The 5,140-nt window shown below is 43.1% G+C and overlaps 1 non-coding gene across 1 annotated transcript; it reads left to right on the top strand.

The window, feature by feature from the left end:
- Positions 1-4,243: 4,243 nt before the first annotated feature.
- TRNAG-UCC (transfer RNA glycine (anticodon UCC)) lies at positions 4,244-4,328 on the top strand. The gene has a single exon. It is a non-coding gene; the product is annotated as a tRNA-Gly (tRNA).
- Positions 4,329-5,140: the final 812 nt, after the last annotated feature.

Here is a 5,140-nt window from a genome sequence, read left to right on the forward strand (position 1 = left end):
AGTTATGTGGTTAGACCTTTCCCCCTCGTCCCTACCTCCCATGGTCCTGGCTGACCCTGGTTTTGCCTGCCAAAAACCAAAAATTCCTCCCCTGGGGATTTGGTGCCCACATTCTGAGAGGTTGGGGGCTCATCAAGCCCTACTGTAGCCATGTGCCACCCTCTGTCCTTCACAATCCACAGGCAGACAAATGGTATGGTGGTCAGACCCAGCTGTCATGGACTTATGCCTGGGGAAAACTGGAGACTGGGCAGGGCTGCCCAGCCATGGGCAACTCCAAGCCAAATATTTGGCCCTCAACAGATGTCCACGGGGAAGAAAAAACAATGATCCTTCACTTGGTCAAGAAAAAAGCCAATCAGCCTTTCTCCCAGAAGCACAAAACATTCTGCCCTTCAGGCATTGCCTGAGAATTCTGCCCATCCAACATGCCTTACCTGCAGCCAAGGGCCTGAAATCTGGAAAGGAAGCTACATCTGCAGGGCAGGACATGGGGGGAGTGGGGAAGGAGGGTTTTATAAACAAATTTAAAGCAATACTGAGAGTGAAGGGAGGGAGGGGAAAGGGGGCAGAGGCTTGTGCCCAGAAAGGGAAGCAGCAGCTTGTACAGTGGCTGAGGAAATAGAAAACAGTTTTGATTTTTTTTTTTTTTAATGTAAAGTATTTTGGAGGGGAGAGTGAACTCTTTTAACACTTTGAATAAATTTAGAGTTTTATAAAACAGGCCACTTGTTTTCTACATACTCCCTGCTTTTTTTAAGGGAGCACCTGTGTTGGGAAGAGCAGAATAAACCCACACCTAAGCACCTGGTCAAGGCTAGGACTTAAGTGACATCATGATGTCCTAGAATAGGCTAGTCAGCTGTTGGTGTGGCTGTTTCATACAAATCAAAAAAGAAAAAGAGGTGATTGATTTTTGCTTAGGTATTTATGTTTCAGGAATCACTGGATTTTTTAAAAATTATGCTGCATAATGTAAGAGACATGGAATGGATCTTTTAATATCCTAATCCCAAACCAAGATTTGAGTACAGTGCATACCTATAGATACTTATGCTAAAGCTTGCTGTTGTATCATTTTTAACAGCTGACATTGATTAAACATGATTAACTGCACAATAACTCTTAAGACAAGTTGTATGTATTAATGTAGATTTTCCCAGGTATTTAAGCAACCAAATCATACAGCCGACCTAATATGGTAGTCACTAGCTACACGTGGCTATTTACATTTAAATCAAAAGTTGTAAAAATGTAAAATTCCTTGGTTGCACTAGCCACATTTCAAGTCCTCAGTAGTCCTATATGGCTAGTATTGGGCTATGCAAACAGAACATTTTTATAATGAACAATGCTGATATAGAAGGTCTGTTATATGTATAACAGGAAATTTTTATTATTGCCAGAAGGATTCTTTTTGGATGTTAGTAACTTGGAAAATGAATATGATGTAAAATAAAATGTATTCTGTGATTTTTTTTCCCCCTTGAAGTTTTAGGGCTTTTTTTTTTTTTTTCTTAATGTTTAGAGAGAGCACGTGTGCACACATGAGTGGAGCCGGGGCAGAAAGAATCCCAAGCAGGCTCTGCATTATCAGCACAGAGCCTGAGGCAGGGCTCAATCCCACAAACCACGAGATGGTGACCTGAGCCCAAATCAAGAATCGGACACTTAACCAACTGAGCCACCCAGGCACCCCTGAAGTTTTAGTTGTTGGGTTTTTTTTAATACATTTTTTTTAATGTTTACTTATTTTTGAGAGAGAGACAGAGTGCAAGTGGAGGAGGGGCAGAGAGAGAGGGGGACACAGAGTCTGAAGCAGGCTCCAGACTCTGAGCTGTCAGCACAAAGCCTGAAATGCGGGGCTCAAACCCACAGACAGTGAGATCATAACCTGAGCTGAAGTTGGACACTTAACCAACTGAGCCACCCAGGTACCCTGAAGTTTTAGTTTTGATACAGGCACTATACTGCTTAGAAACTGACCTCTTAGAAGGGAAATCACACTTTTGATTATAATATTTTCTTTGTAAAGAAGCACTTGTATGTCTGCTACTCTTCCCTACAAAAGTCCATTTGGACTAGATTTACTGGAGTTTTCCTTCTTGACAGCATGTTGAAAATGCCCTCTTCTTAATAGCAGCTGTTCTGTATTGGGGCTTAAAATGGGCCAGGCATTGTGCTAAACTCTACATGCCATAATAGCTCTTCTGATCCTTACATCAGTCCTGCAAAGTCAGCGTTGTCTTTTGGGAAACAGTCCATAGAGTTGACGTTTTAAGGTCAAGAAGCTACCTACCAGGGGTCTTTGGGTGGCTCAGTCAGTTAAGTGTCTGACTTTGGCTCAGAGCTCATAAATCAACCCCTGCATCCAGCTCTGTGGTGACAGCTCAGAGGTTGGAGCCTACTTCAGGTTCTATGTCTCTCCCCGACCCTCCATCCCCCTCTCAAAAAATGAATAAACAAACAAAAAAAGCTACTTACCAAGGGCACAAACTAGGCTGGAATCAGAATCAGCCTCAGGGGGGCCTGTGTGGCTCAGTTGGTTGAACCGCCAACTTCGCTCAGGTCATGATCTCACCATGAGTTAGAGCCCCGCGCCAGGCTCTGTGCTGACAGCTCAGAGCCTGGAGCCTGCATTGGATTCTGTTTGTCCCTCTCTGCCCTCCCCTGCTCACACCTGTCTCTCTCTCTCTCAAAAATAAACATTAAAAAAAAAAAAATTAGCCGCTACCTGAACCTAGAACTTCAATTCCTTTTCCTTGTATTGCAAGCAAGCATTATGAAGCTTTCTGCAGGTGCTTCACATATGTTAGAATAGTGCCAGGCACAAAGTAAATATTAGTTTTTGCTGTTTTGGCAATTGTACTTTTTTTATTGTTCCCTGTATTTAATAATTGCCTTGTTTTTCACATGCATAGTTTTCTGGTGTAAGTATTAATTTAGTGCCAAGTGTAAATTACCCTTTGTTCAAACACATCTACTCTGTTTTATCTTTTCCCGCATCCTTCTCCAACCTGGATTGATTACCCCAAAACAAAGGTAATCATAGCACCCTATGTGGCTTAGCTACAAATAAGATTTACAGAATTGTAGATGTTCAATATTGTTTTGACAGAAATTTTATTTTGTTTTATTTTTTTTGGCCAAATGTAGGGCTTGAACTCACCACCCCCAGATCAAGAGTTGCATGCTCTATTGACTGAGCCAGCCAGGTACCCGTGCTCTGACAGAAATTATGAGAAGTTGGACGTGTATATGTGTGAATGAAGAGCAGTTGCTAAAATATCTGAAACTACAAATGAAGAGAACATATGTCATTTAGAAATGTGCAGAAAGATTCTAGGAAGAAGATTTGGAAAAATTTGCCCCAAGGGAATGGAATTTCGGGGTAGGGATAGATAGGGTGAGGGACTGTGTTGTTCATTGTTTATTTCATAAAGTCAGCAAATATTTTCTCAGTGCCTATCATATCCCGGACATTGTTGTAGGAATTTGATTAGAAACAAAACAGGCAAGAATCCCTGTCTCATGAAACTTATACTCTAAATTAAAAATAAATATTTAAGGGGCACCTGGGTGGCTCAGTCGGTAAAGCGTCGGACTCTTGGTTTCTGCTCAGGTATGATCTCACTGTTGGTGGGTTCCAGCCCCGCATCAGGCTCTGTGCTGACAGTGCAGAGCCTGCGTGGGATTCTCTCTCTCTCCCTACCCAACCCCCCCCCCCCACCCCAATCGCATAGTCTCAAAAAGAAAGAGAAAGAAAGAAAACAATATATAAACATTTAAAAATCTCCAACCTGAAAATAAATAAATCTTCCACGTGTAGTAAGCAAAGAGCACAGCAGAGGCCCTGGCAAATAGTACTAAATAAACAGCTATCGGTTATAATTTGAATGCCTCCAAATGCCATGGAGAATTTCCTGGATGCCAGGCATTGGGCCAAGTACTTTCCCAACTTCTCATTTTCTCCTCACATCACCCTATGTGGTAAGGACTATTACCCACATTAGTCTCAGGTTAAATAACTTGCCAAAATAATTAGTGAGGGGGGCTGAGATTGATGTTTCATTTGTTGGAATTGATAGTCAAAGCACCTAGCCGGTACCCTGCTATTACAGTAAGTAGGATAAAGCTGGAAATGTGGCAGCTGGTGGTTGGATCTCAAGTTTTCAGATCGATGAGCGCTTGGCTTTGACACGCAACGCCCAGGTTGCCTATAAACTGGTATAGGAATTGGGGCGCCTGGGTGGCTCAGTCGGTTAAGCGTCTGACTTCCGCTCAGATCATGATCTCGCGGTCTGTGGGTTCGAGCCCCGCGTCAGGCTCTGTGCTGACAGCTCAGAGCCTGGAGCCTGTTTCAGATTCTATGTCTCCCTCTTCCTCTGACCCTCCCCTGTTCATGCTCTCTCTCTCTCTCTCTGTCTCAAAAATAAATAAATGTTAAAAAAAATAAAAAAAATAAACTGGTATAGGAATATAAACTGGTAAAGGAGGGCGTTAGTGTCACATCAGCCCAGAGGGAGCCCCAAAAAGAGATCCGCAAAGTGAGCTTCATTGTTAGAGATAGTCACTTACAGAAGCTCCCTGAGCAATAGCCGCCAATGTGAGGCTTTGACCTGGGACGTTTCCGGACTAGGAGAGTTTTATCGGGATTATCTAGTCACTGAAATCCTGTTTACTGAGGGCATTCTATGGGCAGGTCATCATTCTGGGACAAGTGAGAGCTGGCGGTTTGGGTTAGTTAGGGTAGTGGATATGGGACTCAGGAAAGTAAAATGACACGACTTGGGGATTATTTGTTTGCGATGACTCTGTTACTCCAATTTACACGCCCTATAACCCCTGCCCCCCTTTCCACCGCAGGATCCCATCCAGCTTCAACAAAAATCTCACGTCTTGCAAATTGGGAAATGGTGAAGGGGTGGCTGGGGCCGACCTGTGGTTTGTCCAAGGCCACGTAGTAGAACTGAGTCGTCCTGGCTCCCAAAGGGCACTTTTCCGTTTTCTAAAAAGTGTGCTTATATTTGCAGTGTTTTTTTTTTTTTCACAATAAGCAAAATTTTATAGTACGTTTGTATTTGAACACAGAGAGAAACCCGAGAAACCCCATTACTGGAGCAACCGCGTGCCTGCAGTG

The sequence above is a fragment of the Acinonyx jubatus genome, chromosome C1 (assembly GCF_027475565.1).
Source record: "Acinonyx jubatus isolate Ajub_Pintada_27869175 chromosome C1, VMU_Ajub_asm_v1.0, whole genome shotgun sequence".
NCBI classification, from domain to species: domain Eukaryota; kingdom Metazoa; phylum Chordata; class Mammalia; order Carnivora; family Felidae; genus Acinonyx; species Acinonyx jubatus.